Source organism: Ursus maritimus, unplaced genomic scaffold (assembly GCF_017311325.1).
Source record: "Ursus maritimus isolate PB19 unplaced genomic scaffold, ASM1731132v1 scaffold_34, whole genome shotgun sequence".
Classification (NCBI taxonomy): domain Eukaryota; kingdom Metazoa; phylum Chordata; class Mammalia; order Carnivora; family Ursidae; genus Ursus; species Ursus maritimus.
Window position 1 is genome coordinate 14,667,092 of NW_024426008.1, and position 23,477 is coordinate 14,690,568.

Consider the following 23,477-nt stretch of genomic DNA (forward strand, 5'->3'; position numbering starts at 1 on the left):
TGGCCCCTCCTTTTTCCCAGTTGATGATAAATTCCTTAAGAGAATTAGCGTTAATTGATCTGTCTTCCCTCAGAGTGCCCAGCAGCAATCCTTTCACATATTTAAGAAATATCCAATAAGAATGTGTTGTATATATGCATTCTGAAAAAACTAAATGACAAACATTTTCCCTAAATTTATTTCCCAAAATAGAGATTTAAATATTTGAATGGTTATTTTAGGAATATCCAAACATATTATAAAAAATAAGTTAAGGACGTGGGTGGCTCAGTTGGTTAAGCATCTGACTCTTGATTTTGGCTCAGGTCACGATCTCAGGGTCCCAGATTCAAGCCCTGCATTGGGCTTTGTGCTCAGTGTGGAGTCGGCTTGCCCCTTTCCCTCTGCTCTTCCCCCTGCTCTCTCTCTCTCTAAAGTTTAAATAAATAAGTAAGTAAGTAAGTAAACCGGATTCTTTTTTTTTTTTTAGTATGACCACTGTGATCAAAAATAAAAATACTGTCCTAAAGATCAGATAATATATTAATTACTTTCTAGCTCCAATATCTGAGGTCTTAAAAGAAGTCTTTTTTATTAAAAAAAAAAGGTGTATGGTCTATTGTCTTCTGTTACTGGGCTCTTTTCCCCTCACATTTCCCACAAATTTACAGAATTGACAAAGATGAATAAACGAATGTAAAACAAAAAACAAACCAACCAACAAAAAACCTTTTACAGTAACTCTCCAGCTCAGGGAGCTTGATCACAAACTCAGAAGGCAGCCCTGCTGGTACACACTCCTGGCTGATTGGGTGGCCGATAAAGTACATGGAGTCCATGTCCTCAGAAGGTACATTTCTCAAAACCCTATTAAGTAAAGTGAGAAAGTCAGAGAAAGATAGTATTGCATGGTAAAGTACATGGAGTCCATGTCCTCAGAAGGTACATTTCTCAAAACCCTATTAAGTAAAGTGAGAAAGTCAGAGAAAGACAGTATTGCATGGTATCACTTATATGTTGAATCTTAAAAAAAAAAAAAAAAGTCAAACCCATAGAAACAGAAAGTAGAAAAGTGATGGCCCGGGGTTAAGGGGCAGGTGAAATAGGAGAGGTTGATAAAAGGTACAAGCTTTCAGCCTTAAGAAGATTGGAGGATCTAACATATGACATGGTGACCATAATTGATAAGACTGTGTTGTAGACTTGAAATCTGCTAAAAGAATAGAACTTACATGTTCTCTCTCTCTCTCTCTCTCTCACACACACACACTATATATATATATATATATTTATATATATATTTATATATAAAATACATATAATATGTATTATATATATATATACACACACACACATATATATATAATTAACACATCCACAGAGGTGTTAATTAACTAAATGGGAGGATTCTTCACAAAGTGTATGTGTATCAAATTATCATGATGTACACTTTAAATATATTATAATTTTGTCAATTATACTTAAATAAAGCCAGTGGGGGGTGGGGAAACTATGTAGAGACACCACAAAAGTCACTGAAACAAGAGGATGTCATCATAGGAGAAAACAGTAAAACTTGTCTTTTTTCAGTTCAGTGGTCCATGTTCAATACCCTTACAAGGTTTCCCATCTCACTGCCTGAGAGGTATCGCAAGCTCAAAGATTCAAAAAATGTGACCCAAAACACAAACAAGAAAGACTTCTAAAATAGAAAGACAACAGAATTAGTAGGTGTGTTCTGGATGGGTCAGTGAATTTCAGACTATCTCTACATTTATTTTATTTGTTGACAGTTCAGGTTTGTTTTGCTTGTTTGCTTGCTTGCTGTAATGGTTTGCATTCCTCTACACAGGGTAAGGAAAGCAAACAAAACACCTTTGCTAATTCTCATCACTGAAGTCATATCATGTTTTAAGTGGGCTGGAGATGGCAGTTAAATTCTAAGATGACCTTGGTACATTAAAAATATAGCCAACTATATCTTTCAAAATCTTGAAGAACTGCCAAACTGATGAAAGTAATGCAGAGAGGTAGATTAGGACCAAGACTTAATAAATCCTATCACTATGTTATGTTCCTAGACAGAGTTGTCAGAGAACTTGACTCAGATACTGCTATAATTATATTTTTGTGAACTAATTTATATCTATGCAATACATATTATGAGTTACTGTATATTATTTATATTTTAAGTAGGTATTTTTGCAATAATTTCTTAATTCCTGAAATGCTTAAAGATTCAGATATTCTAGGTATTACCCTAGCAAAAAGTTCCATCCATAGCCAGATGAAAAAATACTGCTGGGGAGATAGAGGAAATAATTTCTAAATGGTTAGGATTTGACTATATATTTGCAAGTGGGCACTTATTCTAGTGAGTCTTGTAATATCAACATTCTTTATATCTACATAGAATAAAGACCTTCATCGTATTATCAGAGACACGAACTCCTTCCACCTTTTTAAACCCCTGTAGCATATGAAGTTTGCTGTTCAAGGCTTCTATTTAAAGTCTTTTCTTTATTACGTTCCTATAGGGATTTCAAGGGCTGCTTCTAGATCTCTTTCTTCCTACTTCAGTTTTGAAAAATCCTACTGGGGTTTCTATTTTTGTGTAACTTCACCAGATGTCCAAACCATTTAAGACATGGCCTCTAAATTCTTGACAGCTATTTGAAGGTGTCAGTATGTTCTCAATTCACTTCATTTTTTGTCTGAGCTTGTCTTGTGTTTTGCTGTGGAAAGAATAAAACAAACATCTTCTAAGGAGTGTCAGCTGGGTGCAAGTCACCGTGCTCAGCACTGGGGGATAGTAATCATAAGACTTGCTTCCCTCTCTTGAAGAACTGAAACAATTGGAGAGGGGTATAATTTATTACCATTTATTTTAAAGTCTAAGAAATTGACCTCTACAGTTTGGATTAACTCTCTTCTCCTTTCTAAATTTCTGCTAGTCCATTCAGTACCAGTGACTTAATTCTACAGTTGTACATTCACTATTTTTATCTAGGGTGAATGAGACTTTGTGACTCCTCTTAACCTGCTCCCCTCTTACCAGCCCTCTGGCAAACTTGGCTCCCTGTCTTGTAGCCAGTGTTCTAACAAAGCAAATCCATCAAGGCTGTGTAACGTAATATTTAGCTAAGAAGCTGGTGAGCTATTCGCTACCATTTTTTTAAACCAAATTTAGTATCATCAGTAAATATATTCCTTTTTCCTAATCTGAGTCTGGCAGAGATAATTCAGACTGATGAACACAAAACTAAAAAAATTTGTTGGTTTTTTTCCCCCCTGTCTCAGGGATTCAGAACATATGATTTTGTGTTTAAGATTTAGGCTAAATATCACAGAGAAATGCATTTGTCTTGAGTAGGATTTTGTTAGAGTCAACATACCCATGTTCAAGAAGTAAGGTTATACATACGGAACTTTGATGTGTGAGCTAGGTATGAGTTGAAGTAATTGACAATACTAGAATAGCTATAGGCAATGGATATTCATGACAGAGTGTAACGTAATGGGAATAATTACTACTAATAATAACTACAACTATTCTTGGGTTTTTATTGTATGTCACACTTTAAGGTAGGTGCTTTATCTAACTAAAGACTTTTAGTGGATTTGACAGAAGGCCCAAATAGCAGAGCCTTAAGTAAGAGTCTGAAATTGACAAGGCTCTGGAAGCGGACCAGGGTCAGGATCAGCTTAACAGGCGCGCAACCCACGCAGTCATTCAGTGCCTCCTAGGTTTAATGCTCTTGAGGAACCATGGTGAAGCTGAATAATTTTATCTGATGTTTGGTTAGTGAAGTCCATTGGGAAAATGGAGCATATGTGTGAGCAGAGAAAATACACGCTGCCATTCCTTCCCACCCCATTCCTATATAACTTTTGCGATGCCCACTAAGTACAGAATCCAAGTGAATCTAGAATGTGTTTGGGATTAGTAAGAGTCAAGGTGCAGTGTTAAGTATGTTATCTCTAAGACTGAGTAAGTGGGAGCACTGACCAGCTCAAAAGAGCCCATGCCTTCTGGTTAAATTAGAACTTGCTTCAGGGGCGCCTGGGTGGCACAGCGGTTAAGCGTCTGCCTTCAGCTCAGGGCGTGATCCCGGCGTTATGGGATCGAGCCCCACATCAGGCTCCTCTGCTATGAGCCTGCTTCTTCCTCTCCCACTCCCCCTGCTTGTGTTCCCTCTCTTGCTGGCTGTCTCTATCTCTGTCGAAAAAATAAATAAAATCTTAAAAAAAAAAAAAAAAAAGAACTTGCTTCAAATGCAGAAAAAAAAATCTGTAGCATTTTAAGAAATGGAGATTATCAAAGAACCCTGTTGTATCCTTTTTCACTCATGCTACTTGCTGGTATTTGCCCGTGTCCTACAATGATAAGGATGAAAAGGAAGAAAAAGGAAAGATGGGGCGACCATAGTTCCTTTTCATTTCTTACTCATCAGCAAACCAAAGGTAGATAACATCACTAGAATGCACATTTTTCATGAAATGAAATAAAAATAGTTGAGTTAGTTTTGTGCAGCATTTCCACAATGCTGGTATGTGCATATATGAGATACAAAATACATACTATGTTATTTCATTAATTATGCATACAAGTTAAATGCTCTTATATTTTCATTTAAAACTAGCGTTATAAGCAATACAAAAATGAATGTTAAAATTCATGGTAATGATTTAACTTTTTTTTTCTTTCTAATAATATTAAATACCAAATAAAGACATCATGACAAGTCTAGAGACAGACTGAGGTAAAGGGGGGAAAAACGTTATATTTTAGTATTTTAATGACATTTTTCTTACTTTTTAAAACTAGGGTCCCACATTTTCATTTTGCGTAGGACCCCACAAATTATGTAGCCAGCCCTGCCAGCATTGATACGGTACTTGGCCGTGTTAGCACCCCAGGTTCCTTCTGTCCTGTTGCCCCGTCATACATGGCCTCAACCGTAATGGTCCAAGATGCAGCGTCCGTTTTGCAGCACACACAGTGGCGAAACAGATGACATAAGGCTTTCTCTTCAGGTGAGCTCAAGAAAGATGCCCCACGATTCTCCTGCTTCCTTTTGTAAATCAGAATGTAGTCATAAAAGCACAGCCACTGCAAGGGAAACTGGGAAATAAAAGTCTTTGATGACCATGTGTTCAGCTCAATTTAGAGGTTCTATTATCAAAGAAAAAGAGAAGGATGGATATTGGGACACAACTAGCTGTCTGTGCCACACATACTAAAAAGAGAGAGAGAGAGGCTATGAAGAATCATGATTGGCAAGGTGGAATGATACTGGACATATCATAAAAAATTTTCCCATTAGGAAATGAATGTCTATCAATCAGAGAAAGAAGGAGAGAAAGAGAGAGAGACAGATTCTATCAGTAAGTATATACATTAGGTAAAATAATAGAAGTAAAAATGATATTTATTATTTGAAGGGAATTATTAAAAAGGAGCCTAGACTATGGATTCACAAATACCCAAAAAAAGTGGATTCCATCATTGTCCATGTGACTTAGGCAAATTATTTATTTAAATTATTGATTCCTACTGTGTAGCATTTCTTCTAAGCTGCCTAACACTGTCTGATATATATTCAATATTAATTCAGTTGTCATTTTAATTAATTCCTATTTTAAAGACAAAAACCACTTTGTTTTTGTTAATTCTATTGTTTTTTTAATTCATGGTAGACACTTTATTTCGAAGTGTAGTACTTTTAAGTGAAACGTAAATATAAACATCAATGCATCATCATAAATTATTGACATTAATTCTAATAAATATTCTGTATTAAAAATTATAAACATCAATATATTTGTAAAGCACATATATTTTAAAACAGAGCATTTCATTTTTTTCTCAGTCTTAAACTATAACAAGGGGAGCATAATAGTTTTGAGATAATTCTTTCACATTTAAATGATCACATCAAGCAACTTTGAATAATCTCTCTATTATATTAAACAACTTACACCTCTTTTGCTAGCCTGCTAAAGTAATTCTGATATTTTGGATTTGTTTTGTTTTGTTTTGTTTTTAATTTTTATACTCCACGTTCAGTGTAGTACCATGTATAATTGGTAGGTCATATTATACTACAGCATATAAATATGTTTAATAATGGTCTGAACTTGAAGTACCTTTCATGTAATTAACTTGAATAAAGCCACTCAGCATTCTGAAGAACTAAATAATTAAATAGATCTGTATTATTATCCCCATTTTATAGATGGAATCATAGTTACAAAGATATTAAATAATTTGCAGGAGAACATAGGTTTAGTCAATAGCAGGGATAAATTGGGAGTAATACTCAGAATTTGCATTAGGAGAAAAAGTTCAGCAGAAATTTCTGCTACATCTGTATTCTACATAGAAAACTAAATTGAAATTATTACTGTTCTTGTTATTAATATTCATTCGGTATCAAAAATATGCTAGGTACTATAATATACACAAAATGAGATAAAACCCCCTAACCCCAGCTCAACTATATATCTAATTCTCCCAACTTATTACTAGTACATCCAAATGGGTGTTTTATCACCTTAATTATTTCCAAGAAATGACACCAATAGCAAAGAATCCTGTGAGTTTAATTGCTAAAGATAATACATCTCATATTCACCCAAGTAGTACTAATCTTTTTCTTATTATAAAAATGAAGACAGTATTTGAAAATGCATGATACACTTATTTTTTTTAATGCCTGATATACTTTTAAAAAGAACTAAGAGCACCGTCTAAAAATTGGACAACCCTAATGGTCAGCTCATTAATTCAGGACATATTCATATACCAAGAGTAAATTTCAGTAATAATTTTTAAAAATTATTCCTATTCTGTGTGGATTAGGTCTGTGCTAGCCACATTTTGTTCACTGTGGACAATCATCACAAATACCTGTAAAGTATATATATCCCAAGCGTACAGGTGAGGAAGAGCAGTCTCTGAAAGGCAGAGAAATATGCCTAAGGACATAGAGTTTGATGGCAAATGGCAGAGCTAACCTTTAAGTAATTCCAGATATTTCTCTTCCAACACAGTTACACTCATATTGTTGCATAATATTTTTATTAGTCTTAAAACATGCTTAAAATCTAAGAATATTTGTACATTGTTCATTTTTAGTTTCATTGTTAAATTACTAAAATTACTGATATAGTTGGATGTATTTTTACAATATTATTTTGTGTTCGCAACTGACAATTTTCTTTTATTTTTCCTGCCTTTTTTTAAATTCTTTTTCTTTCTATTGGTTTGGAAGTTACACATTTGTTTGCCTTTTTTTTTAGCAGTTTTCTAAAAAGCTTTTTAAATGCACATACTAAAGTGTAAGTTGAAAGCTAATCAATGTCTCTTTTTCTACTATATGAATATGCCAGGATTTATTTAACAGCCTTCTATTTATTAACTTTAGATTATTTATACTTCTTAGTATTTTAAGAATTCTGTGTGTCTATTTATCTATCTGAATGTATACCTATATATTTGCATTCCTGTGTGATTATTTCTGTAGTACAGGCCCCTAAAAATGTAACTGTTGTATCACAAATTATACAAATTTGAAATTTTGTATGTACTGCCTTTTGTTTCTCCATTCATCTGTTGATGGGCACTTGATTCCTTCCACCCTTTGGCTTTTGGGAGTAATGCTTCTGTGAACATGATCGTACAGATATCTGCTCCAGATCCTGCTTTCAGTTCTTTCAGGAATATACTCAGAAATGGCATTGCTGGATCATAGGTTAATTCTGTATTTAATTTTTTGAGGAACCACCGTTTTGTTCCCAAAGCAGCCGCATCATTTTATACCACCAGCAATGCACAAAGATTCCAGTTTCTCTACATTCTCAGCAAGACTTGTTATTTTCTGTGTTCTGTTGTTATTTTGATAATATTAATTGGTATAAAGTAGTAAACTGCGTTTGCATTTCCCTAATGATTAGTGATTTTGAACATTTTCTGATGTGTTTATTAGCCAGCTACATATTTCTTCTGGAGAAATAGTGTGAAGTGGTATACATTATCTATTTTTTTTTAAAAGATTTATTTATTTACTTATTTGAGAGAGCATGTACACAAGCGGGAGGGCCAGGGAAGGGGGAGAGAGACTCTCAGGCCGACTCCACATTGAGTGTGGAGCCCGATGTGGGGCTCAATGCCAGGACCTGAAATCATGCCCTGAGCTGAAACCAAGAGTCAGACGCTTAACCAACTGTGCCACCCAGGCGCCCTGATTTTTAGAAGAGGTTTCTCTTAAGTCAATATCTTCACAAAATAAGTTTTTAAGCAAATATGAGGTTTTATCACAGTTAAGGGAGTTTTCACAATAGCATAACTTATAAGAACATTAAATATAAAATGGCAATCATTGTATTTGGGGAGGCTAGTACTTTACTGAATATAATATACATACAACTGAAATGGCTAAAATTTAAAAGACTGATAAAACCAAACGATGCTGAGGCTGCACAGCGATTCAAAGTCTTAAACATTTCTGACAGGAATGCAAAAATGTATGGTTACTTTGGTAACTGTTCAGCAGTTTTTTTATAAAGGTAAAAATTCACATACAATGTACACCCAGAAATACTGGTCTTTAATAAAAAGAATAAAACACATTATAAACATGTATGATACTCAAAATCATTATCTTAAGTGAAATAATGAAGACAGATGAACACATAATATAGGATTCCATTTATATGAATTCAAAAGAGGCAAAATGGTAGTGACAGAATGTAGGTCAGTGGTTGTCGGAGGATAAGGGTGCAAGAAAATCCTGACCAAGGAGGTACAGAAGGAAACTTTTTAGAATGATGAAAATGTTATAATATTTTTTGTGATGTATAAGCATATAGATTTTTCAAAACTTATTAAATAGTTCATATTAAATGAGTGAGTGTTAAGATTTGCAAATCATACCTTAGTAAAGCTGATAAAAAAACAAAGAATTCTTGAACTCTTCATACTTTTCTTCTGAAAAATAATTGTAAGCTGGATAGGCATGGAAACAGTAAGAAATTTAGCTACCTTTAGTATTTAGCAGAAATTCCACTCTGTTCGGTATGTAAATTGTTCTACTCTCAAGCGTCCCAGGAAATTCTGTGTTACCGTTAATTGTGGAATAATTCCACAGATAGGTGATACTCTTTAATGTCAGTGTAAATAAAGTACGGAGAAGAAGGTAACTGCCATTCTCATAAATCATTTGCTCCCAAATTCCGCGGAGATTGCTCAATGCTGTGGAGCAGACATCCTTAGATGCCTGAAAAAGGAGTCTGGTAATTCTTAAATTATGTCTGGTAGGTAGTACTCTCAAACCCATGGCCAGAGGCCAAATTTGTTTTGTTTGGCCAACACAGTTTTTACAAATTGAGTAGTATTTCAAAATTAAGAAATTTCACATAGAACTTTGTTGTCCTTGAAATAATTGGTAGGTAAAACAACTTAGTTAACTGATTTTATATGAGACGACACATACTATTGTATGACTATTTGTGTTGATTTTTTTTTTCTTTTCTGAATTGCTTCATGATGTTTTTACTCAGTTCTGCGGGATCTTTTCTTACTGATGGCTAAGAGCTGTTAGTATAGGAAACATTCGCTTTCTAGTCTTCTACTTTGTGAATATACTTCCCAGTTCTTGAATTTTTTTCTTTCTTCATTATTCAGTTGAGCTTTTAATTTCTATATAGTCAAATATTTTTTTTTTAAACTCTAGATTCTGAATTTTGTATTGCAATTATCTCATCCTGGACTCAGGATTAATAACATACCTTTCATATTCTCCTCTTGCATCTTTTATTTCATTTTTGGAGTTGACTTTATTTAATCTGGGAATCTTTAAAGTAAAGAAGTAGGGGTGCCTGGCTGGCTCGGTCAGTGGAACATGCAACTCTTTTTTTTTTTTTTTTTTTTTGAGATTTTATTTATTTATTTGAAAGAGAGAGAGTGAACAAGGGAGAGGGAGAAAGAGTCGTAGACTCTGCACTGAGCATGGAGCCCAATGCGGGCATTGATCCCACAACCCCGAGACCACACATGAGCCGAAACCAAGAGTCAGGCACTCAGCCCACTGCATCACCCAGGCACCCTGAGCATGGGACTCTTGATCTCATGGTGGTAAGTTTGAGCCCCATGTTGGGTGTAGAGATTACTTAAAAAAAAAAAAAAATTAGAGGTAAAAAGAGCTGAATCCTTTACCCCCCATTAGTTAATTGTTGTTATTGTTTTTCTTCAGTGGCTGTAGGGACATTTGTTTCAACAATATTTATTGAATAAATCATTTTCCCCATTGATTTGAATTGTCAGCATCTATGATATACTAAATTCACAAATATCCTTGGGTCTCTTCACTCTCTTCTATTCCTATAATCTATCTCTATACTAGTACCATCTTCTTTTAATTCTCATATTGAATTATGTAAAATCTCTAGTAGGGCAACTAGTGACTTACATGGTTTTTTCTCAAGATTTTCCATGTATTCATCTACATGACATGTTGTGTCATTTTATTGAGTTCTCTATTAAAAACAAATAAGCAAACAACAGTAACAACAGCAAAGGATTCGTGCCCTAACTGTGATTCTGCTGCAGGCGGACTGGGTGGGAGGACCCAGGGGAGGCTCCCACAGGACCAGCCACCAGGGCTCTTGGCTTCATGCTGGGTAGAAATCAAACATGAGCCAGGGAAAGCAAAAGCAGAATTTATTGAATAGCATGAGTGAAATACACAGATTAGCAGACGGAGTGTCTGGGAGAGTGGGAAAGGAATGGAGAATGGGTCTCATCATGGCTTGGAGTTAGGGATTTATATTGGAAAGGGGTCTATCGTTCGCATTCCTTCAGGAATCCAGCGTGGGGTCCAATCAAAGGTGAGTGTCAGGTGAAAAATAGGTGTTATTCCATAAATTACCAAAGTAGGGGATGTTGATGCCGGCCTCAGCTGAGGTTTATTTGAAGCTGATTTTGGGGATCTGGCTCTTCTTGGATGTTATCAGGTGTTTGGGGCCTAGGGCAAAACTCAGAGAATGATTAACTTCCTTGTTTCTCTGTTGAAGTGGGAACATGGGTTCTTGGGCTTTATTCAGAAACAAAATATAGAACATGAGTAAATGGGGCCTTGCAGACAAACAGCAGAGTGGAGTCTTTCTAAAATGGGACTCCTTCAGCTTCCCTTTCTCAATTCCAGTAAACATATCAAATAACCTAAAACACATCAATATCTTTAAACTCTGGATGCTTAAAGTTTTCTAAATCATTTTGTATTTTTACTTCGATCCCAATTAAGTCATCAGAGCTCCAAGGGAAATCAGTGCTTTGAAAGGGTGTGAATTAAATCAGGCCTTGTTGTTTGAAGACAATGAATATCTATCACAAATATAGTACTGATTTCTTCTTAAAAATATGTTTGTTTTAAAAAATTGTTCTTTAAAATATCAAGACGTTATCCTTATTTTCTAGATGTACTGAGTTTATATCTGTGAGTCCTGCGAATTTATCCCAAAAGTTTTGGGTCTCTTTAGGGAGTACATCTGTCCCAGAACTCAGTGAGGCTGCCGCCTCCGATTTCCCATTACAGACTTCACTGCCCCATGTCCTGCTAGTCTCCCATGTGGCTGGAATTTAGATTCTGGCCAGACTGATGATAGTTGCGAGTCCTAGTAGAGGCAGTTGGCTACAGTTGGATACTAGCATTACATATGTTATTGCGAAGGAAAAATCTGGCACTCATTCATACTTTGAATGAATTTCCTGTAGCCAGGCATATATGTAGCTGAATAGAAAAGCTGTGCTTTGGGATAACCCCTTAAAATGTTTATGAGTGCAGGTAACAAATATTAGGGGTATTTTTTTTTCTAAATATGTGTTGTGCCAAGTTAGAAAAATAGTTTCATTTCTGTAATAAAGTGTAATCCCATTAACAGTTAAAACTGTAACTTTGTGCTCCATCCTATTTTCAGTAAAAGTCAAACATAGAATAGCTACCATGATTATTCATTTTTGCTCAACATGATCCATGTATTCTAGTCAAACTTTCCTGATTTAAAACAATTACCGAAAGAGACCTACTAAACAGATTATATTTCATTGTGAAAAAGTTTGATGCTATTTCTTTAGCACTTTAAAATATTCCAACTGACACTGACACATCTTTTAATTCTGTCTTGAAAGTTTGCATTTAGATCAGCATATACAATAATGAAGAATATTTCTACTACTAAGATAGGCTCTGTGAAAGAAAACATACATTATATGCCTCTAAACACATCAGTAAACCTTTATAAAGTGAAAGTGAATATTTGTATATGAAATTTTACTTCTCAAACATACTGGCACTGAGGGGGTTTTAAAAGCAATCTTAAATGCCTGAGTAAGGAAGAAAATAAACGTTCTTTTCTTAAGGAAGTGATAACTCAAGGGATTAATACTTACCTCTAGGTCCCCAGGTTGAATCCAATCTAGGTGGATATTGATTAGAAGTTGCTGCCATTTGACAGCTGCGTTGTGACCGATGGTGAACTGAGCTGCTGGTTATAATCCTAATAAAGAAGATCCAACACCCTAAAACCCACCACTGCAATTAGAATTAATCAGTACCTTCTTAGCGGCATTGGCAGAATATTGGGTTAAAATGGCATCCTTTCATTCTCTCAGCCTAACCGGTGGGAGAAAAATGAGGAAATTAGCAAGTGCCATTTTGTATTCTGAGAGCAATAGAAGGCCACAGAATGAAGGAAACCACATCCCTGAGCCTGCATACATCCATGAATTCATCACATCTTGGGCCACATGCCCGGAGATGGTACAGAAAAACAAAGCAGTTGCAGGCTCTCTTTTTTGGAGGGCCGGTAATCTAGTAGGGGAGATCAGGTACACAGACAACTGGAGAACAGGGGAGAAAGATACATGTGCCGTGAGAGACAGTAAGTAAAATTCTCTTCCCAGCATTCAGGGGAGGGAGTGATAACTCAGGCTTGTGAGTGGTGCAGTAGTGGGACTCAGGCAGATAGAGAAGTAAAGGGAGGACACAAAAATGAACCAAGAAAATCCATCTTTATTCGCCCTTCTTGTAAACCAGCAATTCATTCAACTTATTAGTTCTTGAAAAATAGGATAGCACTGCCTTTGATGTGGTATTTTAAAAGTATACCTCACATTGTTAATGATGGACTTTAACAAATAAAAATGTAAATACCACTGATTTACACTTTCATTTTACCTGATCTTCCAAAAGGGGAAAAAATAAAAAGCAGTTCACATAGAAACCAGATTCTAACAAATCTAAAATGATAATCTTAAGACCCTATATCTAACACAAACATATATGAAATATAATTAAAAATCATTTCATTCAGCATCACTTAATTTTAGCAATGGTATTTTGACAAATGCAAGTGTGTTGTAAAGATATCAAAATAGTGGTTTATTTAGATTATGTTCCTCTCAAAACATTATCATTAGCTCGGTGACTTTCTCATGCTAAGGAAAAACAGTTCCTCATCACCCTGAGTCAAGTAGTGTATTTCAGTTTGGAGTAAATACTATTATCTTACTAATCAAAAGACTATAGAAAATTAGCCAAATTATTTTTTTGTCATGAAAATGCAAAGACATTATCTGTTAAATAAACAATTGCCACAAGATCTAAATAGAGTTAACAAAATACCTTAGAGCAAATGTAAACTCTCTTTAGGTAATTAATTTGTCCGCTGAAAAAGAAGTTGGAATCTACCTCTATTGTGTAACTAAATTAATACGTAACCAGAGGCAAGAGATCTAACCTCTCAGGGACTCAGATTTTCATCTATCAAATCAAGTAAAGGGGAATTATACCAAAACAGGAGTTTCAAATTTCCTTAAAGAAGTAAGACTCATTTCTTTTCCACAAAACAATAATATGAATCCCACAAATAAAATTCATATATACAAGTGTCAGTAGTTTGAAGGGGAAAGGACTTGTTCTAGGTGCCGCATGGCCCCTATAGTGCATTATCGTACTAAAACTTACTACTCAAGACGATACTAAGAAATCTTGAAAGGAAAATCATATATAGTTAATACCAACAGAGCCAGAAATTATAGGAGAAAATGGATTCTTTGTGGCAAGTTGAGTGGAATAGTGCAATTTACCTTGTAGACTTTTTTAGGAGATTTAATAAAAATAATATCTAGCAGGGTGTTTGGCAAATTGGTGGATGCTCGGTAAATAATCCATCCTTCTCTCCCTTTTTTCTGAACATATTCCCTACAATATCATAATGCATGCAAGATTTTCTGTGTGCAAGTGATAACAGCTTTCAACAAAAAGACTAAATCATGTATTCTCAAAGGAAGCAATATTACCCTCCAAAGAATAAAATTTGGTTCTTGACAGGTAGCAAAAATCTTGTGGTTTTTTTAATGCATAAACTATAAATATACATATACTGCATAAATAGATATACAGTGTATCTGTGGTATTATTATTTCATGGAAGGATAATTAGGAAAATCATGTCTAAAAAGATTCCTTAGGGGGAGTAACTATGAAAATAAGAACTATTAGAAATTGTTAGTGAAGCTCAGAGCTGATCCTAAACCAGAGGAACATTAATTCATATATGTAACAATATCTATTAAATGCACACATGTATCAAACTATGTTTTAGACATCGTAAGAAATAAAAAATAGTAGCATCCATAGTCCAAGAACTCAAGGCACTTAGAATTCATCAGCAGATGTTAAAAGCATCAAGTCATACAAAGGTTCAGGAGTTCAGAGAAGGAATTGTTTCTTGCTGGCATGATCAGAAAGTTTTCAGAGGAGATGGTCTGTCAGCTGGCCTTTGAAGAGGAAGTATGCCTTAAATGATCAGATACAGAGCTAGCACGTTCCAGATAGGGGAAAGGCATGAGCAGAGGCCGAAAAGCAAGAAAGAGCAGGAAAAAGAAGTAAAAGTAACAGTGAAAGATAACTGGGAATGCACAAGAAGGATGAAGAGTCTGGGCTTTCTGTGGTCGAGTCTGGGAAGGCAATGCAGGACTTTAAGGAGAGGAGTGACCTGATAGGAATGACAGCTGTCACCAGGATGAGCTGAACAGAAAGAGCCCAGCTGGGAGACTATTGAAAGAGTATCTAAGAACGAAATAAAAACTTCTGCTCAGTGATGAGAGCAATGGAAATATTGAAGGCTCGCTAGAACTTAGTCCATTAGCTGTAGGGATGAGAACCAGAGGAATGAAAGGTAGAAATCAAAGGACTTGAATGTTTCAATTCTGAATAACTAGTATAATGGTAGTATCACCCTTCGGATTTTCTATGACTTCTTATTCTATCCCTGTACCTAAAAACCAGTTCCATTATTAAAATTTAAAAATAAAATAAAACAGCTCTTTTTAGTAGCTCAGCATCTTAGTCTGTTCTCTTAGAACAGGATACTATCAATTGGGTAGCTTATAAACAGCAGAAGTTTATTTCTCACAATTCTGGAGGATTGGACGTCTAAGATCGAGGTGTTGGCAGATTCTGCGTCTGGTGGGTCCGCCTCCTTGACTCGCAGACAGCCATCTCCTCACTGTGTCCTTACATAGCAGACAGCTCAAGGAGGCTCACTCTTAAAGGGCACTAATTGCACTCATGACGGCTCTGCTCTCATGATCAACTCACCTCTCAAAGGCCCCACCTCCACATACTATCACGTTGGGGATTAGGTTTCAACATACGAACTTTGGGGGGACACAAACATTCGAGTCTATAGAAGTCAGGCAGGAGTGACTCTACAAATCACACCAGTAGTCAGCAACAGTGTCCGTTTCTGTCTACACAAGTCCATGTCTGACACCCAAAGAAAAATTTCAGTATACGCTATTGGAATCTATTTTCCTTTTCTCGAACTCTTGAGTAGGTTGCCATAGGAATTTATCTTGAGGAGATCAACTCCTGAGACAGCACTTGCATTAAAAAAAAAAAAATCACTTGATTGACTAAAAAAATTAGTGATTGGATTTAAACAATTAACAAAAGCATGGTCAAACTTCATACTACATAACCGTGTTATAAACGTGCCCATGGATGGTTATGTAAATTCAGTAATGGAGCCCCCTTGGGCAGCATTTAAAAAATTCATGCCTTGTCTTAAACTTTTTAGGGAACTTTAAATTAAGGAGCTATGAAGAATGACAATAAGGTCATCCACTTAATTATTGTATATGGGTACCATCTGACCTATATGCAGTAGTAAAATAGCATGTCTTCCTTGTTTCCAGATATATACATAATAGAGCACATACAACAATTAGTTGAAGGAGATAAGATTCACTGGACAATAAATATGGCCTAAAAAATGGAAATTGTGGAGAGAAAATAGAGAAAATATTTTTTTTTAGGCCCCAAAATTGTTTGAAACCATCTAGAAGATAGTTCTTCTACAGTACGGATTGTGAAGTCTGAAAAAAGTAGATGACTGAGTTTATTGCCTCTCAAAATATAAAATGAAGCAGCAACCTGAAATGAAGAAGTGGCAGCAGATGGTTCCAGATATAGAGAGAAAAATATCCCAAACTAGTGGGGCATAAATCCCTTAAAGATGACAAAGAAAAAGATAGGAATAAGTCTCATGTGCCTTTTCATCTCATAATATCATTCTATTCATTTTTCTCTACTAATCTAAAATATGATGAAATTTGAATAAAGCTACACCCAGCACGTTAAATGTATGCTTCCAACATTTTTTTTCTTGATCTTTGTTACTGGAAAGGTAGCAAGCGTCACTGAAAAAATATAGAGAAAAATTACTTCTGTACCAGCCATCATTACCTAATGGTGGATAAATCTTCTGTCTAGATATACAATTTATTGGATGTACAGAAAAATGAAATAGGTTTACTCACAGGTATAATCATGAATATTGACACTGATCTATGATATGCACCTGGTATGATTCTCTCAGGCCTCTCCTTGTGGGATGACAAATCATACGTTTGTCCTGTAATTTATAACAGGCCAATTACTTCTAGTCCTGCCAGTACCATTAGCTCAGTGTGTGATACCCTGCTGCACACATTGTACATTGACGATCAGCTTTCCGAGCACAAGGGGCCTGGGAAACATGCCTAGCAAGTAAAGCTGATTTTGAGACTGTCAACCTTTAACCCATGGCCTATGTTCAGTCCCCTTTTCATTAAATATTTAATGTTTTTCACGAGAAATCCTATGTCTGTATTCTTGACTAAGGCCAAATATGACTATGCTTGTCTCCTTACTCTGTTTACTGTGATGGACAGAATAGAAACAATCTGTACAGAGTCTGTCTCCCTCCCCAACCCCAGTCTTTGTTGGTGGAAGAGTTGTAACTGCCTGCTCTGACTTAAAAGGACTTAAGGTTATTTTTCCTTCAGCAATTAGCTCTGTAACGATTCAGCACTGTCACTGCATATTGACCCTTTCATATATGTCCAACAAGGTAGTTTCCATTTTGAGTCTCTTGCATTTGCATGGATGTTTGAATGGAGACACTCAAGGATAATTTATGTTCCAACTGTGGTTTTTAATAGCCCTTGGTCTACTTATAAACTGTATGAATGTGGAGAAAGTCTTCAGTCATTTCTAACTCCCAGTTTCTTCATCAATAAACTGATAATACTGGGGAATAAAAATTGGAAAACACAGCTATAAACCCAAACTTAAATGAGAACTTTATCAACGATAGAGGAAACATTAGCAATTAGCAGGGAAAGAAGGGATTATTAAATAAATGGAATTGACATAATTGGCATTTGATAAGTAAAAGACAGTAATAGGATAATAATAATAAGGTAGATATTTTTGAAGCTGAATAAACATTCAATAAACATTTGAAGCTTGCTGTCATGATTTTTATACATAAAAATGAATAGTAATTTGGCATTAACAATTATCCAAGGAATTACCATGAAGGAAAAATAAGACAGCAGAGAGACTGATACAGTATTAAGACTACTTCTATTTATATTGTTGGTGGCTAACTGTGAGAAAATTAATTTCATTTTCATTGAAGTGAAATAGCACTTGGGCAAAAAAAAAGAAGTATTTTATTATGAAAGACTTTTACTTTTGGAGTTTTCATATATATTCTGAATTCATATGAATGTGTTCCTTGGAAAGAAATACTGAGATACATAGTCCACTAGCATTATTAAGAAAGAAAAAGAAATTCTCATAATGCAATAAATATTAAATAGATCAATATATTTAAACACTGGTATTTTTTCATTTATTGGCAGAAGGGTTTTGGCTCAAAAACTCTAAAAATGGAGAATTTATTGCAAAAGTAGAATGTGTGGCATATTTAAAAATATCCATGGATCAAGGTGCAGTACTTATAAGATTAAAACCCTAAAAAGTAGGGGCGCCTGGGTGGTACAGTGGTTAAGCGTCTGCCTTCGGCTCAGGGCGTGATCCTGGCGTTCTGGGATCGAGCCCCACATCAGGCTCCTCCGCTATGAGCCTGCTTCTTCCTCTCCCACTCCCCCTGCTTGTGTTCCCTCTCTCGCTGGCTGTCTCTATCTCTGTCAAATAAATAAATAAAATCTTTAATAAAAAAATAAAATAAAAAAAATAAAACCCTAATAAGTAGTCAAATAGCTTCAAAGACTAATTTATTAACTTAATAATAGCCTGAAGTAGATTATATTCATCCAGCTCTATTTTGAATGAAATATCACCTGGCCTTAAATGCTGGCATCCCTGAACTCTTGATGGACAACGAAGCAGATAGCTGACATTTCATTTCTACCATGAAGCTAACAACTTTCTCAATCTTATATCATAGCCATCTTTCATAAGGCCAAAACCAAATCCATTGCTGCAAATGAATACTGTCATTATGACATTATGTGTCAAGAATTATTCAAGCTTGACTAAATCCCGTAGTCCATACTAAATTTGTTGAACACTGTCTATCCATTTTAAGTTTGTTCTAATTCAAGTAACTCTTTACTAGAGAAAAAAATATTGTAAAATAATTGCAAGATATAAAACTTCTTGGTAAAATTGTAAGATGCATCATTAGAAAACTTATAGTAGATGTAACTGCTATTTCTGAAGCATCCCAAATTCTGTATCTAATGACATTTGTTTCAGATTATCAGCCTTGGGGTGCCTGGGTGGTGCAGTAGGTTAAGTGATGGACTCTTGGTTTCAGCTCAGGTCGTGATCTCAGGGTCTTGAGATCAAGCCCCGACGCTGGCTCTGCACTCAGCACGGAGTCTGCCTAAGACTCTCTCTCCCCCTGTCCCTCGCCCCTGCTCTCTCTCTCAAATAAATAAATCTTTGGGGCGGTGGGGGAAAACAACAGCAACAAATTGCCGGACTTATGAGTCAGTGGTTTTCCGTATTTATTTTGGTGCACTTTCAGATGAGCATATTTTATCATGGCTCACAAATTCATCGAATTGAAGGACAATCTAGAAATCATCTATAGGAATCAGAATAGTTTAGGTAACAAATTACAAAAGAACCTCATTGCTTAACACAGTAAAGGTTCATCATTCAAGGAAAGCCTAGATAATTCCCCAGCACACTGCCCCCATGAGGCGGTTTAGCATTTCAGGTACCTTCAATCTTGTGGCATGTCCCCCTCGATAGGCACTTCCACATCCTTGTGGGAGGGAAGAATAGCATGGACCACAATTGATACAGGTCACTTTTTCTCTTGTATCACTGCTCAGAGGGAGACTTTGAGGGGGATATGATGGTATTTCAGAATGGGGCCAAAGGCAGAAATATTTGCCCTCACTGGGAGTGTTTACCACATCATCTAATTCATCCCTGTAATTTTCTGGCTAACCAACCTGAGACCCAGACTAATGTTGCAAGACTTGCAAACAGCAGAAATGGAATCATGACATTGTTCAGTACTAATTTCATCAAATTAGAGAATCACGAAAATTGTGGCCCTTAAGCTGGTTTGATAATGACAGAGAAAATTTTTTTCCTTTTTTTCCAGTTTTATTAAGGAATAATTGACAAACATCACTGTGTAAGTTTAAGGCGTACAGCATAATATTTGGATTTACATATTATGTGAAAGAATTACCACAGTAGATTCAGCTAGCATCCATCTTCTGATAGAGATATAAAAAAAAAAAAAAAGAAAGAAAAAGAAAAAAGGAAAAAAATATTTTTCTCCTTGTGGTGAGAACTCTGAAAATTTGCTCTCTTAACGGTTTTCCTTTGTATTATACAGTAGTGTTAGCTGTATTCATCGTGTCGTACATTATATCCCTAGTACTTATTTATCTGAGAACTGGAAGTTTGGACCTTTGACCACTTTCCTCCAATTCCCTCTCTCCCCACTCCCTGCCTCTGGTAACAAGTCCAATCTTTTATATGAGGTTTGTTTGTTTTCTTTTTTTTTTTCATTCTAATGTTTTCTTCTAGGAGTTTTAAGGTTTCGGGTCTTACATTTAAGTCTTTAAACCATTTGAGTTAATGTTTGTGGGTATCGTTAAGATATGGGTCCAGTTTCATTCTTTTGCATGGGAATTTCCAATTATCCCACGACCATTTATTGAAGGCACTTTTTTCTGTTGAGTGTTCTTGGATCTCTTCTCAAATAGTAGTTGACAGTATATGCTTGGGTTTACCTCTGGGCTCTTGATTCTGTTCTATTAGTCTATTTATCTGTTTTTATGCCACTACCTTACTGTTTTGATGACTATGGCTTTATAGTATAGCTTGAAACCAGGAAGTATGATACCTCCTGCTTTGTTTTTCTTTCTCAGGATTTCTTTGACTATTTGGGGACTTCTGGTGTTCCACATATATTTTAGGAGTGTTTTTGTTTGTTTTTTACTTCTGTTAAAAAGGCCATTGGAATCCTGATGGTAATTGCATTCAGTCTGTAGATGGCTTTCAATAATATTGACATTTTCACAATATTAATTCTTTCAATCCATGAACACAGGATACCTTTTCATTTATTTGTGTCTTCTTTTATTTCATTGATGTCTTGTAGTTTTCAGTATAGAGAACAATTACCTCCTTAAATTTATTCCTATATATTTTATTGTTTTTGCTGTTATTGTAAATGAGATCAATTTTTCCAGAAACTTTTTGTTATTGTATAGAAACACTACTGATTTTTTAAAGATTTATTTATTTATTTGGCGGGGGGGGGGTTGGAGAGAGCACAAGCAGGGGAGCGGCAGGCAGAGGGAGAAGCAGGCTCCCCACTGAGCAGGGAGTCCGATGTGGGACTCGATCCCAGGATCCTGGGATCATGACCTGAGCCAGAGGCAGATGCTTAACTGACTGAGCCATCCAGGCGCCACAACACTACTGATTTTTGTATGTGAATTTGTATCCTGCTACTTTGAATTCATTGATGAGCTCTGACAGTTTTTAAAGCTGAGTCTTTAGAATTTTCTCTATATAAAACCATGGCATTTGCAAATAAAGGTAATTTTACTTCTTTCTTTGCAATTCTGATGCATTCTTTCTCTCTTTTTTTCTTCTTTCTTGCCTGATCGCCCTAGCTAGGACTTTCAGTATTTTGCTTAATAGGCGTGGTGAGAGTGGGCACCCTTGTCTTATTCCTGATGTTGGAGGAAAAACTTTGATCCTTTCGCCATTGAGTATGATATTAGCTACCTGTGGGCTTGTCATATATAGCTTTTATGATGTTGACATATGTTCTTTCTGTGACTAATTTGGTAAGTTTGTCATCAATGGATGTTGAATTTTGTTGAATGCTTTTTCTGTGTCTGTTGAGATGATCATATGATTCTTTTCTTTCATTCTGTTAGTATCACAATGATTGATTTGCATATGTGAAGCCGTCTGCATTGCAGAGATAAATCCTGTTTGATTATGGTGATTGCTAGTATTTTATTAAGAATTTTTGCATCTAGGGGTTCCTGGGTGGCTCAGTCAGCTAAGCATCTCCATTCAGCTCAGGTCATGATCCCCAGGTCCCGGGATCACGTCCAGCATGGGTCTTCTTGCTGGGCGGGGAGCCTGCTTCTCCTTTTGCCTATCACTCCCCCTGCTTGTGTTCACTTGCTCTCTCCCTCTCGCTCACTCTCTTACAAAAAAATACTGTTTTTTAAAAAAAGAATTTTTGTATCTATATTCATCAGGGATATTGGCCTATAGTTTTCTAGCAGTGTCCTTTTCTGATAATGCTGACCTGGTAAAATGAGTTTGTCCCTGGTCTTCAAATTTTTTGCAAGAGATTAAGGAAAATTGGTGTTAGTTCTTTAAGCTTTTGATAAAATGCACCAGTGAAGCCATCTGGTCCTGGGCTTTTCTTTGTTGGGAGGTTTTTGATTACTGATTCAATCCCCTTACTAGTAATTGGTCTCTTAAGACATTCTGTTTCTTCCTGATTCAGTCTCGGTAAGTTGTATGTTTCTAAGAATTTTTCCATTTCTTCTAGGTTGTCCAGTTGTTGGTCCACGGTTGTTTATAGTAGCGTTTTGTGACTGAATTTCTGTGGCATCAGTTGTAATGTCTCCTTTTTTATTTATAACTTTATTGATTTGGATCTGCTCTCTTTTTTCCCTCTTTAGTTTAGCTAAGGATTTGTCAATTTTATGTGTCTTTTCAAAGAACCAACTCTTAATTTGGTTAATCTTTTATACTGACTTTCTGTTCTCTGTTTCATTTATTTCTGCTCTAATCTTTGTTATTTCCTTTCATCTGCTAGCTTTGGGCTTAGTTCATTCTTCTTTTCTACTTCTTTAAGGCATAGAGTTGGGTTGTTTGCGATATTTCCTGCTTCCTAATGTAGGCATTAATTGCTAAGAAATTCTTAGAACTGTTTTGGCTGCATCCCATAAGTTCTGGTATGCTGTGTTTCCATTTTCATTTGTCTCAAGAAACTTTGTTATTTCCCTGGGAGTTACCTTTAGCCTTGGCCATGAATTACTCCCCCTGTCTGTGTTTAGCATGGGAAGGCTCTATGCCTGGCGGGAGGCTGTTGGCTGTGCCTTCCTGCCTCTCAGCTCTAGTGTGCTGGTTGGCACAGCTTCTAGGAATTGTCACCAGCCCTTTTGGTCAGATGGGGCTGGAAGGCACTCTCCACAGTAGGTGGGGCTATGACTCAGCACCTTGCCTGTGTGTGGGCAAACCAGGCTTTAAAGCTGGCAAAACTTTTAATTTGAGGGTCCATATCAGGCAGATCTGTGCCCCATAGAGTTTCCTAGTCAGAGTGCACCCCCAGCTTGCTTCTATAGATGAGCAAAACCCCTGGTTGGGATTACTGCTTGGGCACTACAGGTATGAACTGTGTCTGCCAAGACCTGTGTGGCAGCTGTTGCAAGCCCCTCCCCACTTCTCCATCATAGTCCAGTTCCCCTTCAATCTGCATAGTGTGAGATCAGAGTAGGGGCTCCCACAAAGTGACCCACAGTGCTGTAGGAGTCTGGTCATCCTCCCTGGTTCTCTTTTCACATTGGAGGAATCAGAAGCTCAGGGAAGACCTCTCCTTGCGGTGCTGCACTGTCCTGGGGGGGGGGGG